Here is a 10,890-nt window from a genome sequence, read left to right as displayed (position 1 = left end):
TTATTGGATTTCTCATTTGTGTTTCTCTGTGGATCATAACTCTGAGATCCTGGGTTCAAATCATGAACCGATCGTTCCCGTCAAAGCGCGTAAGGACAGCACCTCCACAGTGTCATCAGTCAAATAGGTGAGTGGGCGCAGGTGAAGGGGTGGAAATATGAAATTCGTTCTCATCTTGGGAAGCACAGCAGGAATCATCTTGTCCACATTCAGCACATCAGCATGTGTTGTCTGTGAAGGTTCTCAGTCATCCAGGTCATCGCAGTCTACGGAGCCTTCCAAGCTTCTCAAGCTCCTCAGACCATCAACATGTGTTCAGAAGTTTCTACAACAGATGAATGAATTTGGACTGAACTTCATTTTGATGCAACAAACTTTATTCGACTGTTTTTTTCACGTATTTCTTCACTTTATTTTAATCTTCATGCAGCAGCTTGAATTGTATTATTGCTGCGTGTGGGTCTTTGTATCTTGTAATTAGTTTGGGTTTTGCTCGGTTTTCTGTTATTTCTTTCTTTGCGTTTCTTTTCACTGCTTATTTTGTTATTTTTTATAATTGTAGGATTTATTTATACTTTTTTTTTTCGGTCAGTTGATTGGCCCTTTCGCTCTTTTCCACTTGTCTCTCTGGGTAATCAGGGTTCAATCCAGAGTCGCCCAGTTACCACAGTAGCAGTTTTTTTTTTTCTGGTGGAAACCAGTGAAGTCAGATAACATCAGCCTCTGATTTAGGACCTGAAATCAGGCTTTGAATAAGCTGAATACATCATGAGGAATATATTCACTCTGGTCTGTCACTCTCCTTTCCCTTTTCTGTGCAGCCTTCATGCGGCTGCTCTTCCTTCGAGGTTTGCTTGGACCGCACAGACAGTCTTTTTAAAGCAGTGTCGTTACAGCCGGCTGTGTATGCAGACCTCTGTGACTAATGCTGTGTGTCCAGGAGGAGGGCAGCTCTTACAGTGCAGTGCTCTGTACATGCCACTGCTGTCTGTGTTTGTGAGGAGCTACTGAGGCAGATAATGGGTAGAACACAGACAGAAGGAGACTAAACAGGTAATTGAATTGAATAAAGAATGAGGTAGAGACAGAGAGGCGAGGCAGAAGAAGAAGAAATAGGAGCTAGAGGAGCAAGAGAGTTAGATTTGGACAGAAAATCACTATTAGCCTCTCATCTGAGCATCATGTAGGTTTCTGTGTTTTATTATCAAAGAATGGAGCCTGTTGTATTCATTTTTTTACTCTTTGGTTATTAATTTAGTCCCATTTGTGTGGAAGGTCAGCGGTTTCAAGCACGGAGAGAAATTCTAAACTGGTGAATTAACCAAAGAACAAGTGATTGTGATTTAAAAAATGAGAACACTTTATATTAGGCTACAAATAACCAAATTAACCAGTAATGAGATGCTTATTAACATAGATATTAGCCTTCTGGCACTTCATAAATCATCATAAACCACTTATTGCTCCTTAGCTCATAAATCTACAGTCAACTCCTGAATTTCTCCTATTTTTCACAATGAGTTTAGAAATATTTATTATGAGTGTTATTGCTCTTATGCTACTATCTGTGCCTCTTTTATTTGATATACTGGAACATTTTCAAAGAGTCTGTGCATCACTGTAGAGCCTGCACACTTACTGTGCAGCCAGACGGTGTTCAGACCCACGTAAATATTAGTGACTGTCCTAAAATTAATCATCCCCACCTCCCTGGATTACAGCGGTCTAATCTGCCACTGGTGGGACACCAAGAGATTATCAAGGCCTCCTCCCAGCTGCACATGAAACATCTCACCAACGAGGAATCTGGGAGATACCTGAACCACCTCAACCATCTCCTATAGTTGGTGACTGATGGAGCTCTCCAGCCTGTCTCTGAGGGGGACCACACAACATTTGGAGGAAACTCATTCCTGCTGCCTGCATCAGCGACATCGTTGATTCGGTCACAAACACTACCCAGAGCTTATGGCGATAGGTGAGAGGAGGAAAGCACATTGACCGGTGACTGAACCGTTTCATTTTCACCCTCTGGCTTCTTTTCAGTCGCACAGCATCCAGAACAAGAACGACAGTAAATCCATCAATCGTAGCTCCCTCCTTCCATCACTCATAAACAAGATCCAAAGGTACCTGAACTCCTCTATTTGGAAGAGCACATCATTCCCAGTGTTTTAGCCACAAAACACAAAAGTATTTGGTTGAATATTTATACTGTAGGTTCACTGAGTGGATGTACAGAGCAGAAGGGACAAAGTGTGATGTGGCACAGCCTCGTGGTTAAGATTTTGTTTCCACAGTGGAAATGAAGGAGGAAAGTCATATGTACCACCTGCCACACATTTTAGCCGGTTAAATTCAATTAGTGTTAAATACTTTGGGAAAATCACAACACTTCTACAGAGAAAGCTGTTTTTCTCTGCTCGCCTCTAATCTCTTTGATATCTTCATTTCATGTCGTGAATATGCACGAAACAAGTGTGAGCAAAGAGAGAAACAAAAAAAGGGAAGGTGGAGGTGTAGAGTTAGCGGGGGAAGAAGAATGAGGTAATAAGTAGTTGCAGTGTTATCAATACGTGTCCAGCTGACCGCCCGGCGCACCGAGCTGTGGTAATTTCTCAGACGATTCATGCTTTTAGGCGGCCGTGTGAAGAGACTCGGCCTCAGAGTGGGTGTTAATCTCCGAGGCAATGCAGCCAGCGAGTTCTCCTTATCTCTCTCTGAATGTTTCACCTCAACATTACCACACAGCATCTCTGTAGAAGCAGCAAGCTGTGTATGCATGCTCTGAGGTCACAGTACAGAGAGGGAAATATATTTAACACTACCTTACATGTTGCATAAAAAGAAGTAAAGGATGTGATGGTTGGAGTTAGGTTGTGGCTTGCTGGTGCATGACCGTATTTGGTTGCTGACTTGATTAAACCCTTTGGGTCTTTTGTTAAATGTGAAAAACTTAAGAAATTGAGCTTGAATTATGGAGGTGGAATAACTAAGCAAAGAGAAATTATGTATGCAAATAGATGTGTTGTGCTCCAGACATTTTTATGAGCACATAACGCCTGTAAGGGTTTGAATCTTTCAGGCAACTCAAAGCTAAACTGAATCACTCTCAGAGCAGGCTTTCTTTTTGCTCCATGAACAGACTCATACTGCCAAATATTAATGACTACAGACTGTAACGGCTCAGACCGAAGTGAGACGTCTGGCCTCACAGCTTATGGTGTTTCATGTAAATAAAGGTTTGGCGGTTTGGGGCAAAAACCTCACCGATAGCATTACTCAGAGCAGGTCACCAATGGGACGGGACCTCTGTTTGTCATGCATCGCTGTTTCTGATGGATTTGTATTGGCAGGTAGAGTGGCAGGTAATATACCTGAGCAAACCCACGGCAGCAACATGCATGTGTGGGAATCACTGCAGAACTAAATGAAATTTAAAGGCCTTGTTCTGTGTTTAAATCTACGCTGTGAGCTCGTTGTAATCCTACACCTGATGATCCAGTTCTGGATCATCCAGTTTCTATGATGATCCAGAACCATCATAGAAACCACATGTCGTGTCCATGCAGCCCATAACTATTGTGATTGGCCTCTTCAGTGCTCTTGATTGTGTTGATTGACTGATTGAGAATACTAATCATCGCCACAGTATATGGAGTGTGTGCACAAAGACGTGCACAAACGTGAGGGACAAAGGCCACAGGTAATTAACGTGTAATGAACCACACTAAATCCTGACTGTAGATCCCAGCGTCGGAGCTACAGAAGCCTAAAATCAGCTGAACCCTAATCAGCGGCTTAAAGAACACACCTGTTTAGTTTCGTCTGTGAGTAACTGTGTGACCAATCACTTGGCAGACGGTGACTGGGCAGCCTTCTATATTCTCCACCCATGTTTCAGGTGTTTGGTTCAGTAACCTCGATAATGAATATTATCGAGCTGCTGTCCGCTCCTCATCGACTGATGATTCAGTGCTGACTCTTTCCTGAGGCTTTGAGCTCGACTGAACTTTGAAAAACACTCCGGAAGTTGTGTCATCGTTGTCAAAAGCATTTTTTTAGCTTGTTGAGACAAATGGATTTTGTCTGTGTGGGGGAAATGATTTAACACTGATTTAAAGCAATTTTAAAATCTTACCAAGATGAACTCAGTCAAAGAGTCCGACTTCATTCTCATTCTTGGCATGTTGTAGGCTTTCTGTTTGCTTCCGACACTTCCAGCTCCTTTCCATTTCCTCTGCCAACAGTAAAAGTTATTTTCCATGAGAGTGTCACAGACATATTGGCACACACATCTGAGACCTGCAGCCGTATAAGGAGACCATACCCGACTGATCTACTCTGAACAGCTGCTTCTTTCCAAAATCCATTATTCAGCAGTCTTTTAAAAGGTTAGTTCTTCATTTTTACATCATAGTTATTGCTTTTTAAAATTTTACATACGGTCCTGGAGGCTTGACATAGGACTTTGCAGAGCTGCGTGCATACGCATCACCAGTGTGGAACAGCTGGTAACTGTTTGTGTTGCATGTCCTTTTGCTTTGGCCCAGCAACAAACACACACGAGGCAGAAAACTTTGTTTTCTTATTTGTTTTTTGTGATTCTTGCCCTTTTTGGTGATCTCTGCTTCCCTCCCCTCCCTTCCCTGTTTAAGACAACTTTTGAGAAAGTTAAAGCTCCAGCAACACTTGCAGTATAAAGAACAACTTTATTGCTTTGACCCACAGGTTTCAGCTTGCTGCCTTCACTGAGGTCATCAAAGCCAGCTTTTCAAACAGCATCAACCTCGAGCTCCACATGGTTGGCATTTTGGAGGACTGCACACAAGTGTGTCTTCCTGCAGTTCTCTCTCCACAGCCAAAGAACAAACAGACACCATAAATCCACCCTAAGTAACATGTTATTCAGACAATAACTGCAAAAGATTCGTGTTCTTCAATAAAACCATTAATGTTCTTCCTGACGGGGAAATCAAATATGCCACCACATACCATAAACTCAAAGGAATTTTAAATATATGGACATTTTTCTCTTCTTTTCTCCTGGTGCCAATCAGCTATGATCAAATAACTGAACAATGGACCTTTTTTTGCTTATTTCAGCTCCATATTTTATTCTTAAACTTTGCTAGAGTAGCTTTGCATGTTTCACATGTCAAATTAGTCCTTGTGAGTCTTACAACTAGTTTTTGTGCATTTTATGTGAAACCAACTTTTTTAGCTACTCTGCCTGAAATGAGTTACAGACTCCCGTCTGTCAGCAGAATCCTCTTCTTTCCTCAGAAACTACTTAAAGGTGCAGATGACAAGCTCGCTCTACCTCTCTCTCAGTTTCAGTGTGGTAAACGTCCTGCTTTCAAACGGATACAAGCAGGGTCTGAAATTCACACAGGTCAACATGAATATTATAAAAATGGTATGTCATCAGGACCAGCCCCCTTTCCTCTTCCTCCTCGCTGTTCCTCTGCACTTCCTGATTCACTAGCTTCCGCCCATCCTCTCTTTCTTTTTCTTCTTCACTCCTCAAATACTCCTTCCACCTTTTTTTTAGCACACTCTTCACTTGTCAGTACGTTTCCTTCTCTATCCTGAATCAACCCAACCTGCTGCACATCCTTTCCAGCTTGTCCAGCCAATCACTACAAGTTCTGTGGTGTCCAGCTTCACACACAACTCACTAAAAACATTTTCTTTCCTTGTCAGCAGGCAGGACAGCAGGGGCTCATTAGGTCAGAGTCATATCTTGTCCTTGTATGTGGCAGATGATGTGGAGGCCCTGTGACAGAGTGGTGATGGGTGCAGCTGTACCGAGCTCTCGTGTAGAAGTGTTCACATTTTCTCAGCCTGAAGTCTGTTCACTTTGGTCGACCCAGTCTGCTGTTCTTTACCACACCAGCACCGTTTTCATTCATCATCTAAACCATTCACCAGATTTGTCTCTGAATATTAGAGTCAAGTTGAAGGATCACAGTTCTGACATGGAGGAGATCTGGTACCCATCGCAGAGGCACAGCAACGAGGTGACAGACACGACTTGTTCATATGTATTTATTTTTTTTTACCATCTTTTCGGACTGATGCAGGTTAGTCCAGCCTGAAGCAGCACACTTTGCTCTGATACCAGGAGGTGCTGCTGCCTCTTTCCTTATCCAAATACAGCAACATTAATGATTAAATGAATTAGTCTCTGCAGTCACGACTCTATGTTAGATGACTGCAAATTGGCACAGAGTGTGTCTGTATAATTACCTTTACCATCTTCTTTCTTCTTGTTCAACAGGGTTTAATACTGAACAGGAGAAAAAGAACAAGGATACTTTTTTTCCACTGAATAATTTTATTTTATCTTTTTTCCTCAAAGCAAATTAAAAAATATGAGACAAGAAACTTTAATAAACGAATGTCTGGCACAAAGGAAAAGCACAACTTATTTTTAATATTAATGAGTTTTATTAGTGTTTGAGTAGATTTGTGATAAAGATGAAAATGCTCTAATATATTCTGTGGCTCAGACTGATTATGTGGAAAATCTGAGCCAAGAGACTGCGTAAAACAGAAAAACATCTTAAACCGCCGTTTTTGTGATATTAGACAGCAATATGCATAAAGGCGCATTAAAATTTCAGCAGCTTGTTTCCCACATGAGGAAAAAACCCATATTATTATATACAGAGATTATTCAGTGTTGTCCATAATGACAAATATATTTGTTGCTCGTGGTTTTCTCTTGAGGTTAGGGGTGAAAAAACAAAACATTAAGCCTGCACCAGGATAAAGCCACAGCTAACGTTCTCCTTTAGTCAAATGTGCCATAGCAGCACATCCTGATGGATGTAGCAATCTGCACGCTGTCAAATCAAGACTGTTTTGTGTGAAAGTCTTGGGCTCTTCCTCATTTAAAAAAAATATTTTGATAAGAAAATCGAAACTGAAATATTCAAACATGCATAAAAACACAGTGCGCAAGGCAAACACAGAGGTTGTTCAATTCTTATGAGCTTAAAAGTGAATATTTAGTATGACCACCTTTATTCTTCAGCACAGCCTGAACCCTCTGAGGCAGCTTTCTTGTAAGTTTTAAGGAATAGTTCTCCAGACTTCTTGAAGGTCCTTCAAAGCTCTTCTTTGCATGTTTGTGCTTTTGTTCTGTTCTCAGTCAAGATGATCCCACACTGCTTCAGTAATGTTGAGGCCCAGGCTCTGGGGATGCCTATCCATGACTAATAATCTGGCAAACCTCAACTTTTCTGTTTGCCCTCCTCTCGACAGCCACCCTGAGGCCGGTTGTGTGAGACTGATTTTGGAGAAGACTAGATAAATCAGCTGAAGGTCTAGATTCGTCTCGCAGGTCTTTGCTGTTCACCTGCTGGAGATCTGCAGCTGAGGGAAGTTTTCACTGATTCTTTTCTTTGCTGCATGTTTTTCGGTGTAAAGTAAATTCTCTGCTGGGGGAAATGTGCAGCTTCTGTAAACTTTACCTTAATAAAACCACTGAATGAAGCACGCCAACCCTCTCTGAGCCTGGTTCTGCCGGAGGTTTCTTCCTGTTAAAAGGGAGTTTTTCCTTCCCACTGTCGCCAAAGTGCTTGCTCATAGGGGGTCATATGATTGTTGGGTTTTTCTCTGTATGTATTATTGTAGGTCTACCTTACCTACCTATCTACCTTTATGTGGTTCTGTATATATAAAATTGAACTGAAACTAAACAAGTGCAAACTAGTCGTGCGTGTTTTGCGCCAGGCTGCTAGCAACAAAGTGCTCAAAGGTATAATATAAAACTGCTTCTTTGTCTGTTATGCATAGACACAACACTTCTTCATCCCTTAAGTTGATGCCATTTTTATGCTTGAATGATTCATACGTCAGAGTTAACGAACAAAACAAACAATCCTCTGCGAGTGGTCGAGCACAAGGACTGAACTGAAAATGAGTGAAACAGCAGCCAAAGCCCAAAGAAGAACTCTGAAGAAACTTCACGGTTTTTTGCTCAAGAGCACTTTAAAAACAAGATAGATTGACTGCTTGAAGGCAAACTTTAAAGAAATGAGGGATGGCTCAAGACTTTTGCACTTTGGCTGATTTCCCTTTGAAGGCAGTCTCTCGTAGTGAACCAAATTTATTTCATGATCGCTCCACAAAAATCCTGTTCTGACCACTCACCAGATTTACGTCACTAAAATTTTGTCCACCTTCCAAAAATGGAAATCAAATTGAAGGATCGCGTTTTAACACACGCCCACTGCAGAGGCACAACTACGAGCGGGCGTAACCCGACTTCTACTGAGAGACGTGAGGACCTTGAACCTCTCACATCACGTTTGACTCTATACAAGACTAAAACTTGCCAATTATGTCAAAAACCAAAGACGTGTATCCATTTAAAGACTCAGTTACTTTTCCTCCAAAGTGTTTTCCCGTTGACATTTCATGGTATCGAACTTTGAATCAGAAAGAAAAGGTGAAACGAAATGAATGGCTGAGGCAGAGGCTTTGGAGCTTTTGATTTCCTCTAATTTACATTATCAGCTAATTCTAATTTTGTTCTTTAACTGATGATAAACAGATTTAAGAAAAAACCTTGTTCTTGGTTGTGTCAATGAAATTCAGCTCAGAAAAGCTTTTTCTTTTTTTAATAAATCCTTTTTTCTCCTTAAGAAGGATGTCAGAGTCCAGCTGCTGTTTCAATTTGGTTTTGATTTACTGTGCAGAGCTAACAAAGACATGCAGCTGAAGCACTCTGAAGGAGAGATGCAGGGAGGCACAGACAATAGATGAACGGTCTGTGCAGCTCACAAAAGCAGCGAGGAACAGATCGAACATACCGAACTCTCCTTACCCGAGCTGAGTGGGTGCAGTCTTCAGCCCTGAGCGTCTCATCTTATTATCTGCCCTCGTAGCAAATGTGGCTCAAGTGTCGGAGCGGCCTGCGTACCAGCCGGAAGGTCAGCAGATCAATTCCCGGCCGCTCCAGTCTGCATGTCAAAGCAACCTCAGGCTGCTGAATGTTCAGTGTGTAAATATTAGAAAAGCACATAGGTATAGGTAAGTGCTGCACGAATACGTGTGCAGCTAGGCGAATGTTTCCCACAGCTGGAGATGTCCACCACTCCACTGGTGCAACGTGATGGACAGTGTTCCCTGGCAGCGCTGAATCACAGCTGTCTGTTCAGCTTTAGGACACTTCAATTTATTTGTGGGGGAAAACATTCAGAGAGCTGCAGGAGAAGCTATTTGGTTGTTTACTGTGTTTTATTCAATTTCTCTCTCTTTCCTGATCAAAGAGGCAAAGTTAGACTTTTTATTTTAGTCAGAAATCCTTTAACAAATACTTACATGCATCTCTGCATTTGGAACTTTTTCATTATTTTAGTGACTATTCTGCATTTTCAGGAAAGCATAAGATGCCAAAGAGGAATCGTTCAGTCTCATGGGACGCTGATCCAGCTCGTGATCCTCTGCATGTCATGTTTTCTCTGGTTGTGTATTTTTGATCATCGTTATTAAGCCTTCTGTTCTGCTATGTTTACATTCATGGTGCTGATGATGATCCCGTTTTCTGTCTCTGTGTAGAGTTCATATGTTAGTTGGTCTGTTAGTTATTTCCTGTCTTATTTTCTTATTATTCTCTTGTGCTTTGTATTTTTATAGTTCTGCTTCAGCTCTTCTCCCACCTGTCTCCTGATCCGTCGTTATCCCATGTGTACATAATGTCTCAGTTCCCTTTGTTGGGTTCTCCCTCATAGTGTTCCTCCTTGTTCTGTGTTCTCCAAGAAGATTTGTGGTTGAATCTTGTTTTTATTTTTCACATCCTGTACAGATTTTCTACTGAGTTCCAAGAAAAAAATCTGTAAAGGAATAACCTGTTTTATGTGCACTGTATGAATATAGCATGGTGAAATATATCACTTTATTACAACACTTCTGTCAGTTGTTTTCACACCGTTATATTTTGCCATAAATGACTGTTTCCCTGTTTTATATTCTGATCAGTATGAAGAAACGTCCCCACAGACCTCAGTTGCATGAAAAGTCGAACAAAAAGCTGACAGCGTGTAGCCAATCAGCAGCTGAGCCCTGTCTATTACAGTTTGCTCACCAGCACGGCCCTGCATTCCCAAAATCACTTGTTTCCTCGTTACAGTCCAACTGTTTCAGAGCCCAGAACAAGTTACAGCTGCAGCTCAAGGTTCTCCTGGAGCTCAGCATCCTCTCTCAGACAGTCTGCACTGCTTTTAAATAATTATTCTCCTGTCTTCTCATTATGACCTCTGCTGAGTCACCACACGTTTACAGACATGAATAAATCTCCCGTCTTCTGTGTTTGTTTGGTTTCAGAGTTAAAATGTAACGAGCTGTCGATTATATCCAACATCAGGCTGCGTTTTGTCTTTCGCTTGGAGAAGTAAAGACATAAACCACCTCAGGGATTCATTCATTCATCTTCAATCATAAACTGTCAGACTGTAACAGCTTAAACGTGTTTGAGAAAGATTACTGCGCATGTTCGAAGCTTTCTGCACTTCCACTTGTGCTCTGGGTGACTTTTAGGAATAATCTAAGATAATAACATATCTGCAAACACAGCGGAGTCTGCTGGCAGTTCATGAAATATTTATTATTTATTGTTGTCATGTCCCTCTGCCACGGTCCCTCCCTGCTTCTCCTGCTTTCTTTCCTCTTTATGTATGTCTTTCTCTCCCTCGCATTCCCCTCGTGTGTGTGTGTGTGTGTGTGTGTGTGTGTGTGTGTGTGTGTGTGTGTGTGTGTGTGTGTGTGTGTGTGTGTGTGTGTGTGTGTGTGTGTGTTAGACTTACCATCGCTGTGACCTCCTTTTGGAGGCTCCTGATTGATCTCAACGGCTCCCTTGCAGAGACTCCTGCTCATCAT

Source organism: Oreochromis aureus, linkage group 8 (assembly GCF_013358895.1).
Source record: "Oreochromis aureus strain Israel breed Guangdong linkage group 8, ZZ_aureus, whole genome shotgun sequence".
Taxonomy (NCBI): domain Eukaryota; kingdom Metazoa; phylum Chordata; class Actinopteri; order Cichliformes; family Cichlidae; genus Oreochromis; species Oreochromis aureus.
Note: the sequence above shows the minus strand (reverse complement) of the source record.